The following is a 21,190-nucleotide window of genomic DNA, read 5'->3' as shown; positions in this document are numbered from 1 at the left end:
ATGGATGGAGCCTGATGTGGGACTTGATCCCAGGACTCCAGGATCACGCCCCCAGCTGAAGGCAGACATTCAATCACTGACCCACCCAGGCTTTCCAAGGAGCTTATTTTTTGGTGGGGCAAAGCACAAACTTATTATAACCTGAAATAATCAGGTTACAAATAAAACAAGTTAGTGGTAACATCAACTGCTAGAATTTGAATTGTCAGCCCAGCCCTTATTTTTAATATTGTAAGTATCCAATCAAAGAGGAAGGAGATTTTTTTAAGAGTAATGAACAAAGAAAGAGATCCCCAAATGGGAAAAATTCCTATATACTTGGAGTGGATATCAGCCATTTGGACAATTGAGACCGGTTTTGGTGTCCAGGAAGAAGCCTCCAAAGTAGGAACTGCATTTTCAACAGCAGGCCTGCCAGTTTGGAGAGTTCCTAATGTTCAGCTTTCTGGAAATTTATTGCCCTTAAAACCCATTTCCCATGGAGAGAGTCTTATTTGTTTATGAGTATTGTTTCCCCATAAGAAAATATTTAGATATTGTATAATGGCAGCCCACAAGAATATAGGTTTATTTCCAAGGAGATTGATGGAAGGTAAAAAACTTTGAACTGGAGTTGAATGGATTTGGATATTTAATCTCTTACTACTTATGTGAACTTGAGTGAGTACTTAATGTCTTTTAAGCCTCAATTTCTCATCTGTAATATGGAATAATAATGGTTGTGAAGGTATAATATTAATCACAAAAGGTCTGACATTAAACTATAACTGGAAATAAAATGGAGTGGTAGAAAACTTTTAAGTTTTGCTCACTCCTGATTAGCTGTCATTGCTTTGGATGGGTTAACGGAACAGCCAGCACCTGATACCTTTCACTTCAGCTTATTAGACCTGACACTACTTTCGGGACATATTTGCTCACAGCATTTACAACGCCTTGTGAAAAAGGGTGAGGTTGGGAAAATGGAAGACTGGAAGTTTTTCTCAACTGGGACATGAAATCTAGGTAGTTTAGTTTTTTTTTTTTTTTTAAAGATTTATTTATTTGAGAGAGAAACAGAGATAGTAGAAGGAGCAGTGGGAGAGAATCTTCAAGCAGACTCCCCGCTGAGCACAGAGCCTCAAGTGGGGCTCGATCTCACAAACCCTGGGATCCTGACCTGAGCCAAAACCAAGAGTCGGCACTTAACTGACAGAGCCAACCAGGTGCCCCGGTAACTTGGGATTTTTTTGATGTGTGTCAGAAGGTACTGCACAGCCTTGTCATGACCTACTTAAAATAATACAGGAGGCAAGACTTCTTAACGAGAGAGCACAGAATCTTGTTTAGGTACTGCTCTTGGTTTGATGGGTTCTCATGTTGATGGAAGTGGCTGGAGAAGTTAGGTTTGGAAAACCCCTGTGAAAGCTTCTCTCAATTAGAGTAGAATTTGGTCTTGTCTGTCATTTCTGGTTTATTGGATGCTGAATGTTAAGTAAAACAAGATTCTCCCTAATGAAAATATGTAAAATTTTAAAAGTTGCCACAGGACTCCAAAGGAACCTCAACTACTTGTCCTGGTAATTGTAAACATGTGCTGTCTGTATCACAACTTACTAGGAGGGTTAGTTTAAATAAGATGAATGAAAATATTATGTATAACTATACATATATAAGGTGATGGTATTATTTACAGGTGTTTGTATTAATAGTTAACATGGTACAATGAAAAAAAGTTGGCTTTGTTTCCTCATTTGGAAAAGGGGAACAATACTTCTTCATAGGGACATCGTAAAACTTAGGATAATATTTGTAAATGCTCATAGCATAGTGTCTGTATAGTACTCAGTAATTATCAGCTTCTATTAATTAGATGGATTTTAGGTTTAAATATATGTCTATATTATAGACAAGTAATTACTCTTAAAACTACATGTGGTATAGATGTATGTATCACACTTGTGTGTATAAAGTGCATTTGTATATTTTCTATTAGTCACCCTCCCAATCATGCATAATTAAATAATATGTTGATGGGTTAATGGTAGTTAATAGGCATTTGACTGATAAATAAGATTTCTAACTCTAATATTGATGCTATTTTTTGGTTAGAGAAGAATCAGCAAAAGAGATGAGAACTGTTGAGGAAAGCTGGTTGCTGGAAATAAAATGATGAACTGTTTACATTTCTTCAGCTGCTTTTTATTAAGACTTTCAAGCCCTTGTCTGAAGCAGTCTGTTACAGTCAGAGCATGCCAACCAGGGGCAAGTGAAATCTTCATATTCCTAAAGGGCACTGCCCACAATAGTCAGCAAATTTTTGAACACAGGCAGGGGAAATTTGGATTCGATTAGTTTCTTTTCCTCTCTCTCTGTTTCTTTCTCTCTCATAGTTTTATATATGAAGTTCACTGAATGTCTGCTGGTGGTTGGATACATTTTAGGAAGAAGTAGAGTTTGGAGGCTAGGATCACAGGCTCCAAGAACCAACCAGAATGAGAGTTCAAATAATGACTTTACAATTTACATGCTGTGATCTTGCTCAAGTTAATTAAACTTTCTCAGCCTCAGTTCCCTCTTCTATGAAATGGACATAACAGAAGTATCTTCTACCATGTGTTAAAATACTTGGCGTAATACCTAGCACAAAGTAAATGTTTAATAAATGTTAGCTGTCATTACTGATGCAGATGGATACCTCCAAGATTTATACATTTAATTCTGATTGCCATTTACTCGTTAGGTTATTATGTTTTTATACTCCTATTATATAAGCAGTCATGTGATCATAATGTATAATAAATTGTGGTTAAGGAAAAAAATTTTAAGTTTGATGTGATCATCATAGAGCATTTTAAGGCCATTTTTAGTGTTAAATGCTACATTTCTTTGTCCAGAGTGGTAGCCATTAGCCATTATAGCTTTTGATCACTTGAAATGTGGCTAGTCTGAAATTAGGTGTGCTTTAAGTACAAGCTATAGATTAAATTTCAGAGACTTAGTAGAAAATTAAGAATAACAATTTTGGGACACTTGACTGAGTCAGTCAGTTAAGCATCTTACTCAATTTCAGCTCAGGTTATGATCTCAGGGTTGTGAGACTGAGCCCCATGTTGGACTCCACGCTCAAAGGGGAGTCTGCTTGAGATTCTCTCTCTCCCTCTCCCTCTCTCTCTCTCTGCCTCTCCTGCTTGTGCGCTCTCTCTCTCTCTCTCAAATAAATCTTAAAAAAAAAAAAGAATAACAATTTTATGTTGATCACATGCAGAAATGATAACATTGAGTTAAAATGTTATTTATGCTTATTAATAAGTGATAATCATTAACTATATTTTTCTATTTTTACTTTTTCAAATATGAATATGAATATTAGAACCTTTAAAATTATAAATATGACTTGCATTTGTGGTTCACATGCTATTTCTGTTCAACAGTACCTTTGCTAGAGAGTAAAAGAACCAACTAGCTACACACAAGTGTCCTGCATACTTTGTTAATTTAGATTTAGGAAGTGATTTGTCAACAAACAAAGTGGAAATCACTTACCTTATAGTGCTTTCTGTTACTTCCAGTTTTCTGACTTGATTCTCAGGGATTTGGAGACATGGTACAGTAGTTCCTGAGCAGTGTTCCTTGCTTGGGAATTTCCTTTCCCTGCTGGTTTGACATTAAACAGATTTGTGAACCTTTAGAAAGTAGGTAGGACTTCAGATTTGAGCTTCTAGAATGAATCCTTATAAGTCAAGAACTAGTTAAGAGCTAGAAGAAGGAAGAACATCTTTTTTTTTTTCCTTTTCTTTTTTTTTTTTTTTAAGATTTATTTATTTATTCATTCAGAGAGAGCAAAGAGAGAGGCAGAGACACAGGCAGAGGGAGAAGCAGGCTCCACACAGGAAGCCCGATGTGGGACTCGACCCTGGATCTCCAGGATCACACCCAGGCTGCAGGCGGCGCTAAACCGCTGCGCCACTGGGGCTGCCCTCTTTTTTCTTTTTTTTAATGCTGATTATTTTCATTTAAATGTGGTGAATAGATTTAAAAACCATCATTTGCTGCATTTTAGCACCTGAAATAAAAATATACATAGCAAAAGAATTTAGTTTTAAGCATTTTTCCCTAGAACACAAGTAGGTTGAAAGAGGATGAAAAAAGACATACCATGCAAACAGTATCCAAAAGACAGCCAAAATGGCTATCTTGTATCAGACGAAATAGGTTTTAAGATAAAATTATCTGAGACAAAGTAGGATATTTATTATGATAAAAAGATGGTCAATCGATCAGGGAGACACAACAGTTACAAACACATGTACCCATCAACAGAGGCCCAATATACATGAAGCAAAACATGACAGAATTGAAGGAAGAAGTTCAACAAAATAGTTGGAGACTTCAATCTCCACTCTTAATAATGGATAGGACCTCTAGGCAGAAGATTAACAACAAACAGAAGACATGAAGAACATTATATATCTAGACCTAACAGACATCTGTAGGTCACTCCATCTAATAATAACGGGATACATATTCTTCTCAAGTGCACAGGGGCATTCTCCAGAAGAGATCACATGTTGGGCCATAAAACAAGTTTCAGTAGATTTTAAAAGACTCAAATCATACAAAGTGTGTTCTCTGTTCTCAGTAAAATGAAATTAGAAAGCAAGAACAAAAGGAAATTTGAGAAATTCACAAATAAGTGGGAATTAACCAGCATCCTTCTAAATAACAAACGGGTTAAAGGAGTCACAAGAGAAATTAGGAAATACTTTGAAATGAATTAAAACAAAACCACAAGAGACCAAAGCTTATGGATGCAGTGAAAGCAGTCCTCTTGGGATACTTTAGAGTTGCAAACATCTTCAATAAAAAAGAAGAGAAAGCTCAAATCAATAATGTCACCTAGTTTCTTAGAAACCAGAGAAAGGTCAAACTAAACCCAGATAAGCAGAAGAGATGATAAAACCAAGAAAGGAAATAAGTGAAATAGAGAATTAAAAAAAAAAGAAGAGGAAAAAAGGCATTCCTTTGAAAAGATCAACAGAATTGGCAAACCTCTAGCTAGATTGACCAAGAAAAAAAGATATAAATTACTAAAATTAAAACGGAGGCATCAATATCCAATTTCAGGAACAAAATAATTACAAGGAAATGCTACCAATTAGATGATCTGGATGAAATGGAAATCTCTAAAAAGTCACAACTACCAAAATGAATTAGAGAAGAAATAGAAAATCTGAATAGAGGGGAGTCTGGGTGACTCAGTCGGTTGTGTCCAACTCTTGGTTTCAGCTCAGGTCATGATCTTAGCGTCCTTAGATTAAGCCCCACACTCAGCTCCATGCTCAGTGTGGGGTCTACTTGACCCTCTCCCTCTCTGCTCCTCCTCCCCCACCCTGTTTGCTTGCTCACACACTTGTGCTCTTTTTCTCTCTTAAATAAATAGAATGTTAAAAAAAAAAAAAAGAAAGGAAAGGAAAGGAAATCTGGATAGACCCATAACAAGTAGAGAGACTCAGTAATAAAAATAATTTCCCACAAAGTTCCAGGACTAGATGGTCTTATTGGGGAATTCTACCAAACATTTAAAGAAGAATTGACACCAATCCTTTCTAAGCTCTTCCAAAAACTAGAAGCAGAATGAATATTTATTCTACAAGGCCAGTTTTAACTTGATACCAAAACCAAAGACATCACAAGGACACTGCATACCAACACAAATATTGATGCAAAAATTCTCAACAAAATCCTAGCAAATTGAACTCAGCAATATATAAAAAGAATTGTATATCATGACTAGGTGGGTTTTATCCTGGGAGTGCAAAGTTAGTATAACAGAAGAATAAATCAATGTAGTGCACCATATTAATGGGATAAAGTATAAAGATCACATGATCATTGCAATTGATGCAGAAAAAGCCTTTGACAGAATCCAACATGCTTTCATGATAAAAACACTCAACAAACTAGGAATAGAAGGAAACTTCCTCAAATAGATTGTCACCTATGAAAACTCCACAGCTAATATCGTACTTACTGGTGAAAAAATGAATGCTTTCTTCCTGAGATCAAGAATAAGAATGTCCATTTTCACCATTTCTATTCGACATTGTACTGGAGAATCACAGATATTATGATCTTGTATAGAGAAAATTCTGATGAATCCATTATTATTGTGTTATTAGAACAAATAAATGAATTCAGCAAGGTTGCAGGATACAAGATCACTACACAGAAAATCATGTACCATGTACTAGCAATGAACAATGCAGGAAATGAAATTAAAATCTCTGTGATAGCATCAAAAAGTAATAAAATACTCAGAACAAGTTTAACAAACATACAAGACTTGTACACTGAAAATATAAAATAGCTAAAGAAATTTAGAAAGTCTAAATAAATGGAAAGATATTCTATGTGCATGAATTAGAAGACTTAATATTAATATGGCAATACTCCCCAAATTGATCTACAGATTTAAACAATACTATCAAAATTTCAACTGCTTTTTTTCTTCAGAAAAAACTGATCTTAAAATTCATATGAATTGTGAGAGACTACAAATAGCCAAAATACTCTCAAGCCAATAAAAGTTGAGACTCACACCTTGATTTTTTTTTTTAAGATTTTATTTATCCTTTCATTAGAGACACAGAGAGAGGCAGAGACATAGGCACAGGGAGAAGCAGGCTCCATGCAGGGAGCCTGATGTGGGACTTGATCCCAGGATCACGCCCTGAGCCGAAGGCAGATGCTCAACTGCTGAGCCACCCAGGCATCCCTCACACATTGATTTTAAAACTTACTATAGGGCAGCCCCGGTGGTGCAGTGGTTTAGTGCCGCCTGCAGCCAGCGGCGTGATCCTGGAGACCTGGGATCGAGTCCCACGTCAGGCTCCCTTCATGGAGCCTGCTCCTCCCTCTGCCTGTGTCTCTGCCTCTCTCTTTCTGTGTCTCTATGAATAAATAAAATAAAAAATCTTTAAAAAAAAATAAAACTTACTATAAAGCACAGAGATACTGGCAAAAGGATAGACACAAAGATCAATGGACTTGAATGAGGACTTCAGATATAAACCTTATATTTGTGGTCAATTGATTTTTGATGAGGGTGCTATGATGGTTGGTTTTAGGTTTTGGCTTGGCTAGCCTGTGGCATCCAGTTGTTTGGTTAAACAGTAGATGTTTCTGTGAAGGTGTTTGTAGATGTGATTAACGTTTATTGTAAATTGACTCTCAGTAGATTGATTACCCTCCCTAATGGGTGGGTCTCATCTAACCAATGCAAGGGCTTCATAGCAAAGGCAGGTTTCCAGAGGAAGAAGGAATTCTGCTTCAGGACATAGAAATACCTTTTGGTTTGCTCTACAAATTTCAGATTCCATACTACAAAATCAATTCTTGCCTGAATTTCCACTTGCTGTTCTGCCCTAAGGATTTCACATGCCAGCCCCCATAATCACATGAGCTAGTTCCTTAAAATAGGTCTCTTTATATATATCCTATTGGTTCTTTTTTTCTGGAGAACCCCAACAAATTCAGGTGCCAAGGCCGTTCATGTGAAAGAACAGTCTTTTCAACAAATGTTGCTGGTACAATTGGATATCCACATGTGTATGAATGAAACTGAACTGCTATCTTGTACCATATGCAAATCTCAAAATGGGGCATAGACCTAAATGTAGATGCTAAAACTGTAAAATTCTTAGAAAAAAGCATAAGAATAAAACTTCATGGCCTTTGATAGGCAATGGTTTCTTAGATATGGCACCAAAACTACAAAAACTACAAAACTACAAAAGATGAAAAAAAGAGAAAAGATCAATTAGACTTCATCAAAATTGAAAACTCTGTGCTTCAAAGGAAACCATCAAGAGAGTGAAAAGACAACCCATAGAATGGGAGAGAATATTTGCAGATCTTATATCTGATAAGGGACTTATAGCCAGAATATATATAAAAAAAAAAAAACTGTTATGCTCCATAACAAAAAGACACTCGATTAAAAAATAGGCAAAACAGACATTTAGATGACCTTCCCACACAGAAGATACATGACTGAAAATGGTTAGTAAGTATGCTCAAAGATGTTCAATGGCATTAGATAAATACAAATCAAAACCAATAAAAGGGTATACCACTAGGATAACTATAATAAAAAAGACAATAGCAAGTATTAATGAGGTTGTAGAGAAATTGGACCCCTCATACTAGAACCCTGTGACATTGCTGATTGGAATGTAAAATGGTGCAGTCCATTTGACAGTTTGGCAGTTCTTCAAAAGTTGCACACAAAGTTACCATATGATCTAGTAATTCTCCTAAATACATGCTCAAGAGAAATGGAAACATGTCTACACAAAGACTTGTACATGAATGTTCATAGCAACATTACTCATAATAGTCAAAATGTGGAAACAATCCAAAATATCCATAAACTGATGAATAGACAAAATGCTGTATGTCTATTTGGCAAAAAGAAGAAACAAAATACTGATACATATTGCAACATGAATGAACCTTAAAAATACTATGCTAAGTGCAAGAAGTCAGACACAAAAAGTCACATGTTTTTTGGTTCCATTTATGTGAAATGTCCAAAAGCAGCAAATCCATAGACAAAGAAAGTAGATTCATGGTTGCCAAGGGCCTGGAGGGGAGAGGGCGGAAAGTAGAGTGGCTGCTAATGGGTATGGAGTTTTTTGGGGGGGTGATGAAAATGTTCTGGAATGTGATGGTGGTGATGGATATAAAACTCTGGATACACCAAACAATTGTACACTTAAAAAGTTTGAACTTTATGGTATGTGAATTGTATCTCAATAAACGTGTTATTTTAAACAATACTTTTCCTTAGCGATCTGAAGGAAATTGATCCAAACCTCAGTTACTATTTTTTTCTATTTTCACACTATTTTTAATACAATTCAGACTACATGGATGATAACATTCATAACCTTCAAACTTTCTGAGCATTCTTAGGCCATTATTTTGGAGGAAAGAGACTGGGGAGATACTGATATGATTTAGCATCTCACAGTTTGGATACTATGATGTGCACATTTTACCTCATGCATTATGATGGTGTTCACAGTGGGATATCAATTGTGACATCAATCTACAACTCAAATTTGCATGTACTGGCAGAAGAGATTTTTAGTGGTCTGTAATTAATGAGGTAGAAATTAAAGGAACCTCATAATATGGTTCATACTCTTCAATTCCACCCACACCATGCATTGTACTGCTCTATGCCACACTTAAGTGTTACCATTTTTTTTAGACATTTTACTTATTCACTTATTTAGCAAATATTTATTGGGCACTTTCTCTGCAGTGGGCACTCTTTGTGGGGATTGAACAGAACTGGGTTTCCACTTTTGTGGAGCTTATCTTTTAGAAGACTCCAGGCAATTAAAAAAGTCAACTGAGTAGATTAGATAAATCATACAACCGGTGAAAAGAAGATAATGAGGTCAAGAGTGATTGGTTGGAGTCGGGTGCTACCTTGGGGAAGATATCTGAGCAGAGTCTTGAAAGATGAAACCAGTTGAAGAAATAGGTGAAATTCCTATTTCCATTGGAAGACACAACGAGTGCAAAAGCCCCAAGGCGGAATGGAGTTGGGTGTATTCCAGGAGGAAGGAAGGGTACAGCCAGAGAGGAGTAAGATATGAGCATGAGCGGAGGGCTGAGAGGCAAGCAGGGGCCAGATTGCCAGGGGCATTGTGATTCTTCAGGAGTATGACTTATTTTACGTGGATCCCATTTTAAGGGATATGAGCAGTTTTAACAGATCATTTAACATTTAAACAGTTATAGAAAGTTATTTTGGTGCAATATAGGAAACAGTAGGAGGGAGTGAGGAGGCTGGAAGATCATTAGGGAGGAGGTCACTGTAGTACTTTGGGTCAGAGAATAAGGTGGCTTGGACTATATAGCAATTCCAGAGTGTCCAGAGTAGTCTGATTGAGATAGTTTGCTTTCCAAAATAAGAGTAGGATGTAGGGTACAGAGGCAGATCCAAGTTTTGTGGGACCTGAAACTTAACACAACTTGAGGGCTCTCCAAAAGAAAAGTGAAACACTGAGCAAAAATGAGGTCCCCTCCATGTGAGCGAATGGTCTGGAAGCTTAAGCTTCATGAGCTCCATGGTGAATCCTCTTCTGGAGGAAGTGAGATGGAGAAGTCAAGGCTGCCTAGGACTTGGTCAATGCCACTAAAATGACGATGAGTTGGGGTAAGGTCTGGCGAGAAGAAATTGAAAGGTGAGTTTCATTCATGGTAAATTTGAGATGCTAAGGAGACATTCAAGTGGTGACATCCAGCAAGCAGTTGGACAGGGATGCCTGGAAGAGGACAGGGCTGGAAATACCCACTGAGGCATGTTATTCATAGCATATAAGGCTGCAGAAGTAGGTGGCATTGCCTGGGGAAGAGAGAAGAGGGTCAAGGATTCAGCCCTGAGACATCCCGGCACTCAGAGGCCAGGCAGAGGAGGATTATAATTCATGCACCATATAAGTATAATCCTAAGAGGGAACTGATGGTAGTACATTGAACATTATTAGTCATGAGAAGGGAATTAGATCTCTAGTTGGCAAGGAATTAATACCTGGGAATCCACAAATGAATGTCAAGATAGTTGGAAGAGCAAGTAGGCAAAGATGTTAAAGAAACAGTCCTATAACATTTGAAAGGATTATTTTGTATTTGTATTTTTTTGTACTTGAGGAGTAATATTTATTTTTTCTAAATTTTCTTCAGCTACTCAGCGCTCTTAACAGTCTAATCTACCTCTCTCCCTTCTCACTTAGAAACAATGCTATAACAATATGAAATTAAAATAATTATTTAAAGACATTAGTTCAAACTAATGCTGAGATGTCAGATTGGTGTCCTCCTCCCATCTCAATAGAAGTGTATATCTAATTAGCTTTCTTTATGCTAATGTTTTTGCTTGATTATCAGAGAGATAATAGTTTTTGCCCTTTTAAAGCATGAGGGAAAGGACTAGGGGAAAAGCAGGAATGTGTTTTAAGTTCTTACGGCCATGTAAAGTAAGAATGATATTGAAACCATGTTGTAAAAAGGCTTGTGTTGCTTGGATTCAGCTGTAAGTCAAGTATTTTCTTTTAAAACAGAACTGCATATGGAAAATCTGATAAAGCACAGCTGAAAACTGGACTATTGATTGGTATTTACATCTAAACACCATCATTTATAAAGGGATTATGTAATTTCTTATTCAGGTGGATTCAGGTGAACTAAGTTGCAGGGATTTCTGTTCTTCTAGGGGCTTGGCCCGTATGTGTTGACTGTTTAGTGGTTCTGAGCTACAGAATTAGGGCTAAGTCTCTTCTAAGGAAAGAAAATTATTCTGTTTAAAAACTAGAAGAAAATGACAAGCTGTAGAGGGAAAGTGTAAGTGTTAGGTTATAAAGTATATTAAGTCAAGGTGAGAAGATAGAAAGTGAAAGTGGTCCTATTTTTAACAGGTTGGTCAGGGGAGATCTTTCTGAAGAGGGGACATTTTAACATCTGGGAAGGGATTGCTCCATGGCAATTTTCTGAGAGAGCAAAGTTATTTCAGAGATTAATATTAAAAAAATATTCCACAGGGATCCCTGGATGGCACAGCGGTTTAGCGCCTGCCTTTGGCCCCGGGTGGGATCCTGGAGACCCAGGATCGAATCCCACGTCGGGCTCCCGGTGCATGGAGCCTGCTTCTCCCTCTGCCTATGTCTCTGTCTCTCTCTCTCTCTCTCTCTGTGACTATCATAAATAAATAAAAAAATATTCCACGGTTGTGTATCAGTTTTGTTATTCACAATATACTAGCCAATGAGATTTCACTCTCTTTCTGTGTCTGAATGCTAACCCTCTACATTATCTCATTCAATCATTATGTTTAACCAGTGAGACTCCAACCATTTTTTCATTGAAAAAAAAAATGCATTGGGGTCAGGGGATCCTGGTTCCAGTGGGAACTCCACCACTAACCAGCTATAATCCTGAACTTGGCCCTCAAGACTTCTGTAGGCCTCCACTTGTTCATCTGTAAATCCAGAGCATTGGACTAGATCCCTAGGGTGATCTTCCCAGCCACTGCATTTGAGGATAATTAAGTCATTATTACACTTTGTTGAAATAGGGTGATGACTACAGAAGCCACTTAGGTTGCTCATTCTGAAACAAAAATTGCTCTGAGGTTTGAGGTCTTATATCACTACCTGCTTTTCTTGAAAGCATTTTTTTTTCTTTTTCCTGTCACGTGCCACTTAATGTAGCTACCAACATAAAATGATGGCTGTCTCTACTCGTCAGCTGCTCTCATCATTTGGTTTGCTGTGTGCTTTGGAAACCAGATAACTGTGTACATTAGAAGGATATAAAATAGGCACAGAGGATAGAGCAGAGCATATTTCCTGTAATCCACCTCACATGGGCTTTAAGACAATTATTACTTGGCCACCCAGGTATTTTTAATTTGAGGGTTCATAACTGTGTCCCAGTTGTATAGCTCTCCCAAAATGCTTACACAATGCTGTCTCCCACTACTAAAGTTATGGGTGTTCCAGCATATATACATGTAAGCAAGTGATGGAACAATAAAGCAAAACTGATTAGAAAGGTCTAAATTAGGGGCACCTGGGTGGCTCATTGGTGGAGCATCTGCCTTTGGCTCAGGTTGTAATCCTGGGATCTGGGGATCGAGTCCCTGTACCAGGCTCCCCACAGGGAGTCTGCTTCTCCCTCTGCCTATGTCTCTGCCTCTCTCTATGTCTCTCCTGAATGAATAAGTAAAATCTTTTTAAAAATTTTTTTAAAAAAGGAAAGTCTGAATTAAAGTCTCTGTAATAAAGGCATTGCCATTGACAAGTCCCCTGCATCTAATAATTTTCTTTGTGATTTGGCTTTTTTTTTGGGGGGGGGTATTTATTTTAGAGAGAGAGAGCATGTGTGAGTGGGGGAGGGGGGCAGACAGAGAGGAATAGGAAGGGGAATCCTAGAACCCAAAGCCGGGGTGGAACTCATGACCCTGAGATCATGACCTGGGCTGAAACCAAAAGTCAGACACCTAACCGACTGAGCCACCCAGGTGCCCTGGCTTTTTTTACGCCTAGTTAGGGGATTAAGTTCTAGGAGAATCAGTTAGGTAAGGCAATCCATTAGGTTAGTAGGTTTTTATCACTTAGTGGTTGATTTAGTCTTCCCTGCAATGAAAATGAATTATGTTTCCCTCCTTTACTTAACTAGTAATCTCTGAAATTAAAATAAATATACTGAGCCTCTGAGAGGACACAATCGTAAGATATTTAAATATTTTTAATATATTTAGAGGCCTAAGATAGGACCTCTAAAAATTTTAAGTAGAATTTATTTTGAAACATGAGAAATTAAGAATCAGCTCTTAAAAGTCAAACTTGAAAACCCTTAAAAGCCCTAAAGGACTTTTAAGGGCTTTCCTTCTATAGGAAAGTAGGATAGAAAATCCTGGTGGATTGGACTTTGGTTAGTCAGTGAATAAATGGTGAAATGATCATGAATATCACAATTGTAGGAGGAAGTAGGACCTTTTTGTTATAAAGGAAATAACGCAATTAGCAGTGGCCAGACACAGAACAAGGTCTGATGATAGTCTTACTTGGATACTGCAAGGATCCTTGTCAGGGAGAACAGCTGTGCTCATACATGGGTCCTGGAAAGGTTTTTCCTTGGAACCACCTAAATGAAATAAAAACTCATTTTTTTATTGTTTCAGGATAGCTGCACATATAGTTAGGACAATGGTCTACGTTCTTTTGGGCAACCCTACTCAAGTGATGCTTTCTTAAGTACATGGAAGCAGTCAGCAGCTAATTTAAGACACAGTATCAAGGAACAGTGAGCAATCGTGATATTCGCATTTTTTCATTCTAGCTTTCTGTCTAGTATGTTCTCTGTCCTTTCCCTTCCTCATTGATACTACTATGGGGACTCCAGAAGGTAAAAGAGCTAAAAGGGCCTCCTGGATCTTACACAAAGAGACTTTCCCTCTAGACCCACTCAAATTGGTTCCTCGGTATGGATTAAGTTCTTAAACTTTTCATATAAATTTGAGGTTTGGAGATTACTTACAGTAGTCAAAGCTGTTCTCTACACTGTGGTTGCTCCAGTCGTGGGATGTCATTAATCCCACAGTTCCAGCCTCATGGTCACCATGGAGACATCTGACTGCAATTATGACCCGCTGCATGTAAGCAGTGTCATGCTGTTGGCCTGTTTCAATTTGCCCACCATATAAGCTTTATGGGCCATCTAGGCTTTCAGGAATCCTAGGCTAACCCATCTGTTCCCAAAGCCACAGAAAGGAAAGGGAGCTCTGACCTTTGAGAACTCAAAACCCATTGAGGGCTGCTTGGATTGGGTACACATGTCATCAACTTCAGCTTTGGAAATATAGGTGTAGTTTCCTTATCTGTGGATTTCAATTTTATTCTAGTAATCAACACCAAAAAGAGAAACTGATCTCTAAAATAGATAAAGATACATTTCTATGGAAACAAAAAAACCTCCCTATTAAATACGTTTTTGGCAGTTTGGTTTGTAGTTTAAGTTCTTTTTTTTTTTTTTTGTAGTTTAAGTTCTTAAATGATATATTCACTTACCAAGTTTGGCCTAGGTTGTCCTGGTCCTCCATGACCTAGTTTGCTACATCTAGCATTTCATCATTCTGTTTGTTATAATTTTTATAGATAATTAAGCTTTAATTAAAACTAAACTTTTTGCTTTTCAAAATTGTTTCATAGGACATGTGCAGACCCTTTTGGATGGGTCATACTTTTTATTGGTGACGTCTAAGCACTTTCAAGGTCTCTGCAAATCCTGAAATTACTTGGCTCCATTCCTTGCTTCTTTGTCCTCATTTCCATCACATGATGTTTTGGCTCATGGGCACAGGTGATGGCAGAGGGGTGTCCTCATGGCGTTTCACTCAAGGATCCTACCAAGAATCCAAAACTGGAACTTTTGCAGCTTAAGAATCAGTGATTGAATGATTATAAGCTGGTTATTAGATGTATGAAGAGCATACTAGAAATGAATTCCAGCCCTCCCTCCAACCTCTTATATATTGACAGTTGCTTTGTTTTTTGGAAGGTTACAAACCTACACCAAAGACTGGATTCAGGGAAATATCTATCGATTTGTTCAGAGCAGGCACAACAAGTGGAAGAATAGCTGAGTAGGAAGCATCACAGTGGATGAAGATAGTCTAAAGAATCAGGTATGGGAAGGACTGTGGTGGATGTTTTCCACTGTGGCCCTGCTCACCTTTTATTCCACTCACTATCTAGCCACAGATGAACCAGAACGGTCTTGGGTTATCAGAAAGCTCCATGACTTGTTTTTCTTCTCCTTTTTATTTTATTTTTTAAAAAATATTTTATTTATTTATTCACGAGAGACAGAGAGAGGCAGAGACATAGGCAGAGGGAGAAGCAGGCTCCCTGCAGGGAGCCCAATGTGGGACTTGATCCCAGGACCCTGGGACCATGTGCTGAGCCAAAGGCAGATGCTCAACCACTTAGCCACCCAGGAGTCCCATCTTCTCCTTTTTAAAATGTAAAAATTTTAGGGGCACCTAAAGCGGTTGAGCAGCTGCCTTTGGCTCAGGGCGTGGTCCCAGGGTCCTGGGATTGAGTTCCACATTGGGCCCCCCACAGGGAGCCGGCTTCTCCCTCTGCTTATGTCTCTGCCTCTGTCTCTCATGAATAAGTAGAATCTTAAAAAAATAAAAGAAAAAACCCCTCGTATCCTCAATTCTTGACTATTCAATGAGCTCATATTGTGTTCAAGTGATCAACTGTGATGCCTTCAGCTGCCCCAGAACTGGTCATCATTTTTTACTCTTAACTCTCAAATCTTACATCTACCCACTCATAAGTGGGTACATACTTCCTTCGTTCCTACCATCAAGAGCCTTATTTTTGGGCCTGTTGAGCCTACAGACTTAAAAAAAAACTTAAAAATATTTTTGAAATGTTCACATTTAAATGAAGCAACATGATATATTATTATAGAGATGAGGGGAAAGGCCTGGAAGCAAAGGCCTTGCTTTGCCCATCCATGGCCATACCTTTCATGAACATGTGTGCACTGAGCCTCTGCTGAATTGCTTATCTTGAGATGCACATTTTCATGTTACATCATTCATTTAGGGAAACAGCTCAGCTATCCTCTCAGCTGGGGTTGAAGATGGATCACCTCATAATGTAATTCAGACAAAAACTGGGTTTATCTTTTCAGGCAATAATTTTAAAGTGTCATAGAAAATGAAGCACAAAAAAAAAAAAAAAAAAAAAGAAAATGAAGCACATTTGCCCACTGGCCCCTTCTCTGTCAGTTTTGCACCAACATAGAGAGCCTGTTTTGCAGGACTTACCACTCCAAGGTCCCTCCTGCAATGTGTCTCCACAATCCTCTATTCAAAAGTTCATCTCTGAAGGAAGTAGGGAGCTTTTGATGCATTTTATGTTCAGCTTCCATTCTATGAAAATCTAACGTGAGATATGAAAATTCTTTCAAACCATTGATTCATAAAACTAGGAAGAACTAGAATAAATCAAATTCATTTGATTAGGACTCATGTAATTTATATAATGGAGGATTAGGTCTCAAATAACCCTGATATTAAGAGTCTAGTATACACTTAACCTTTCAAAAAGAAAATTTTCTGAGCTCAATTAGTTGAGTGTCCAACTCTTGGTTTCAGCTCAGGTTGTGATCTCATGGGTTGTGGGATTGAGCCCTGGGTGGGGCTCCTTGCTCAGTGGGGAATCTGCTTGAGATTCTTTCCCTCTCCCCCTCTCCCCCATGCATGGATGTGTACATTCTCTTTCTCTCTCAAAATGAATAAATAAAATCTTTTAAAAGTAAAAGATTTTATTTACTTATTTGACAGAATGAGAGAGAACACAAGCAGGGGGAGTGGCAAGCACAGGGAGAGGGAGAAGCAGACTCTCCACTGAGCAGGGAACCTGACACAGGGTTCAATCCCAGGACCCTGAGATCATGACCTCAGCCAATGTCAGATGCTTAACCAACTGAGCCACCCAGGTGCCCCAAATAAATGAATATTTTTTAAAAAAGAATTTTTTTCATGGGAAAAGGATCTGAGTAGACATTTTTCCAAAGAAATTATATAAGTAGCCATTAACACATGGAAAGTTGCTCAGCATCATAAGTTATCAGAGAAATGCAGAGCAAAGCCACAATGAGATACCATTTCACTCCCTAAAATAGCTATAATAAAAAAAAAGTCATAAGAACAATGTTGGTGCGGCTGTGGAGAAATTGGAACCCTTGTTCATTGCTGGTAGGAATACAAAACAGTGCAGCCAATTTGGAAAACAGTCTGGCAGTTCCTTGAAAACCTAAATAAAGAGTTAACCATTTGACCGAGCATTTCTATTTCTAGGTATATACCCAAGAGAAATAAAAGCATATGTCCACATAAAAACTGGCATGTGAATATTCATAGCAGCATTATTTATAAAAGCCAAAGGGTGGAAACAACTAAAATGTCTAATAACTGATAAATGGATAAGCAAAATGGGGTCTATCCATACAATGGAGTATTATTTGGCAACAAAAAGGAATAGAGTACTGATCCATACCACAACAAGGATGAACTTGGTAAGGAAAGAAGACAGAAGACCACATATAATATGGTTTTATTTACATCTAATATTTAGAATAGGCCAATCCATAGAGATTAGTGGTTACTTAGGGCTCGAGGAGATGGGGGTACCGGGAATGATAGCTAAAGTGTATGGGTATTTTTTGAGTTAATTAAAATATTCTAAAATGGGTTCCATTATTGTGGCACAACTATTAATATACTAAAAACCATCGAATTGTGCTATTTATTTATTTATTTAGTAGGTTCCACACCCAGCATGGAGCCCAATGCAAGGCTTAAACTCATGGCCCTTAGATCAAGCCCTGAGCTGGGATCAAGAGCCAGGGGCTGGATGCTTAACTGACAGAGCCATCCAGGTGCCCCCAATGGTGCACTTCAAGTGGGTGAATTATAGGTTATGTAAATTATATCTCTAGCTTTTCTATCTCAGTTGCTGATTATCCTGACTGCCAGAAAATACTTTCTTGTATTCAGCCTCATTGTTTTTGCTCACAGTAATCAAAACTCATTCCTTCTTGTTTTGTTTTTGGTAATGACAGAGAGAAGTAAAAAAAAAAAAAAAAAAACAAAACAAAAAAAACCAAAACTTCCTTATCTTGAATCATAATTCTAACAGGCAAAGGTTATTAAATTATCTGTTTGGGGGAACCAATTTCAGTGTCTTTAACCTTTTCTCATAGAATCTATTCTTACACCGTTGATCACCTCTGTGATCTTCTTGCTCTTATGGCATCTTAACCTCTGGGCCTCAGGACCTTCATCTATAAAATGAGAATGTTGGACTAGATTTCAAAGAGCCATTCCAGCTCTGAAGTTGTGTGAAGGCCAGTACCCTTTGTAAGAGATCTTCCCAAGCCATTGTAGGCATAACTAATCAGCTATGAAAAGAACCTGGAAATGCATTGAAGTAGCAATGTTTTGAAATAAGTGAACATAGGGTGAAGTGGACACAGGAAAAGACTAAGAGAACACTTGATTTCTGCTTCTATGACTCTTGGTGAGATTTTGGAGAAATCACATGACCCTTCATGTACACTTTCTTTTATGTAAAGTGGGCATCATAAAACCTGCATACCTCGCTCTGAGACATGTTCCCATTGAATAATTAAATGAGCAAATATTGTATATGCAAAGATTTTTTTAAAAAAATATTTTATTTATTTGACAGAGAGAGCACAAATGGGGAGCAGCAGGCAGAGGGAGAGGGAGAAGCAGGTTCCCCTCTGAGCAGGAGCCCATGTGGGGCTCAATCCCAGGACCCCAGGATCATGACCCGAGCTAAAGGCAGACACTCAACTGACTGAGCCACTCAGGTGCCCCTGTAATGCAAACATTTTAACAATGCTTTATATTCAGTTCAAATGGTTTGTAATGCAAAGATGTTAACAATGGTTCATATTCAGACAAAAACACTATAATTGACAGGTTTCTTTCCTTCAAAAACACATCATCTAATTTTTTTTTTTTACTTATTTCACTTAGGTCTTCTCATCTCCTCTTAAACTTAACGAATATGACATAGTAAAATTTAAAGCAAATGTGAAAATGAAAGCTTATTGAAATGATAAATGTGAAAAAAGCTAAGAACATAAAAAAGTTAAGTTTTCCTTTGAATTTGGCATTGGAAAAGCTGATGCGAATTGTAAAAATTAAGGATATTTCTAGTTGGCCCTTCTTCTACTCCTGATTTCACTGTTAAGCTGTCTTATCTTTTTAGTCAGATCGCAGACACCAGAGGTCAAGGGACCATGTCTGATTTCTCCTTTGTAACACCTCACTGCCTATAACAATGCATGTGCCTGGTATTTACTCAGTAAGTACTGATGTTATTTGTTGCCTGGTAATGGAAGAGGTTAAACTGGTAAATGTAAACATAAAAAGAAAAATTTTGTAGTCCAGATAGATTTTTTTTTTTTTTTTTTGGTGGGCCTAATAATTTCTGAGGACCTAAAAAGCTAATTAAAAGCATCTTGGGCAATGACATAAAGGATATTCATGAGGCCAAGAGTTAGAAACAGACATGAGAATGACAGACACAAGAGTTAACACCCTGAAATGAGTGCTGATCTTCAAAGTGGGGGGACCATATGCTTTCTTCAGTGATTGCGCCATTGCTCAAAACAGTATGGAAATTTCCATGCTGGGAATTTTTTTCAGTCAGATTGCCATCTTTTAGGAGAATCGCCCTCATTACTTACACTCACGCAATGTGGTTACTTGTGTTTCTTTTTTCTTTCCTGTAAGCTTCTGAATTATCAGAGAATAGGATACTTGGTACAGGTGACATTGGCACTCTGCCAATTACTGTATAATTGGAGTTAGAGATGGGCCTACCTAAGAGGAAGGAAGATGGACATCTAGGGCTGAGATTGATGTTATTGTGGGTGCTTTCAGGGGTGTTATTGCATCTTTAAAACAACCGTTGAAGATAGGTTGTTTAAGGCACTTTGCTCAAGAATCGGGGTGCATTCAGGAACATACATGTCCTGGATCCTGGACGAGTCCAGATGGGCTGTGCAAAGCCTGAAGCTTCCGATAGATATCCCTATGGCTGGGGGTCACCTGGCACTTGGCTCACTGCTGCCTGGAAGGACCTCTGGTGACCCAGCAAAACCACCATGGCTTCTTAGCAGAGCAAGAAGTGCTAATGAGTGGCAGTGGTGGTTGCTAGCTTTGGCTGAGGTTCTAATTCACTTTCAGTGCCAGGGCTAAACGTGTTCACCTGGATAGGACCAGGCTGTCCCAAGGCCACTCTCCTCATCCAGGAGCTGAGGACCCATGCTTTCCCTTTCTCAATCCTGTGGTTTTCTTGTGCTCCCCTAGGGTGGTCTCAGGTCTTCCTGAGCTCTTGTTTTAAGAATAAATGTCATGGGTGGCCTCTTCAGAGCTTTGCTTTCTGACTTAATAAAAAAAGAAAAAGAAAAAGACAGGTTTTGGCTGTTTTAAAATTTTATTTTATTTTTTATTATTTTTTAAAGATTTTAGTTATGAGAGAGAGAGAGAGAGAGAGAGAGAGAGGCAGAGACATAGGCAGAAGGAAAAGCAGGCTCCATGCAGAGCCTGATATAGGACTCAACCCCGGGTCTCCAGGATCATGCCTTGGGCTGAAGGCGGTGCCAAACCACTGAGCCACCTGGGCTGCCCTAAAAATTTGTTTTAAAAACAATTGTACTGGGGCCCCTGGGTGGCTCAGTTGGTTTAGTGTTGGACTCTTGATTTTGACTCAGGTCATGATCTCAGGGTCCTGGGATGGAACCTTGAGCTGGGCTTCATGCCGGGTGTGCAGCTTGCTTAAGAGTCTCTCTCTCCCTCTCACTCTGTCTCTCTGGCCACCCCTCTCTACAAACAAACAATCATACATGTTTAGGTCAATTGGAAAAAGTTTAATGTGGAAACGTAGAGATCATCTACTCATTAAAATGTATTATAAGACATTGTTACAGTGTAAGGCTATTTTTAGATCTAGAAGACCACACTGAGGGTCTCTGGATGGTGGAAATGTAAAAATTTTAGTTATTCTTACATGTC

Source organism: Vulpes vulpes, chromosome 6 (genome assembly GCF_048418805.1).
Source record: "Vulpes vulpes isolate BD-2025 chromosome 6, VulVul3, whole genome shotgun sequence".
NCBI classification, from domain to species: domain Eukaryota; kingdom Metazoa; phylum Chordata; class Mammalia; order Carnivora; family Canidae; genus Vulpes; species Vulpes vulpes.
Note: the sequence above shows the minus strand (reverse complement) of the source record.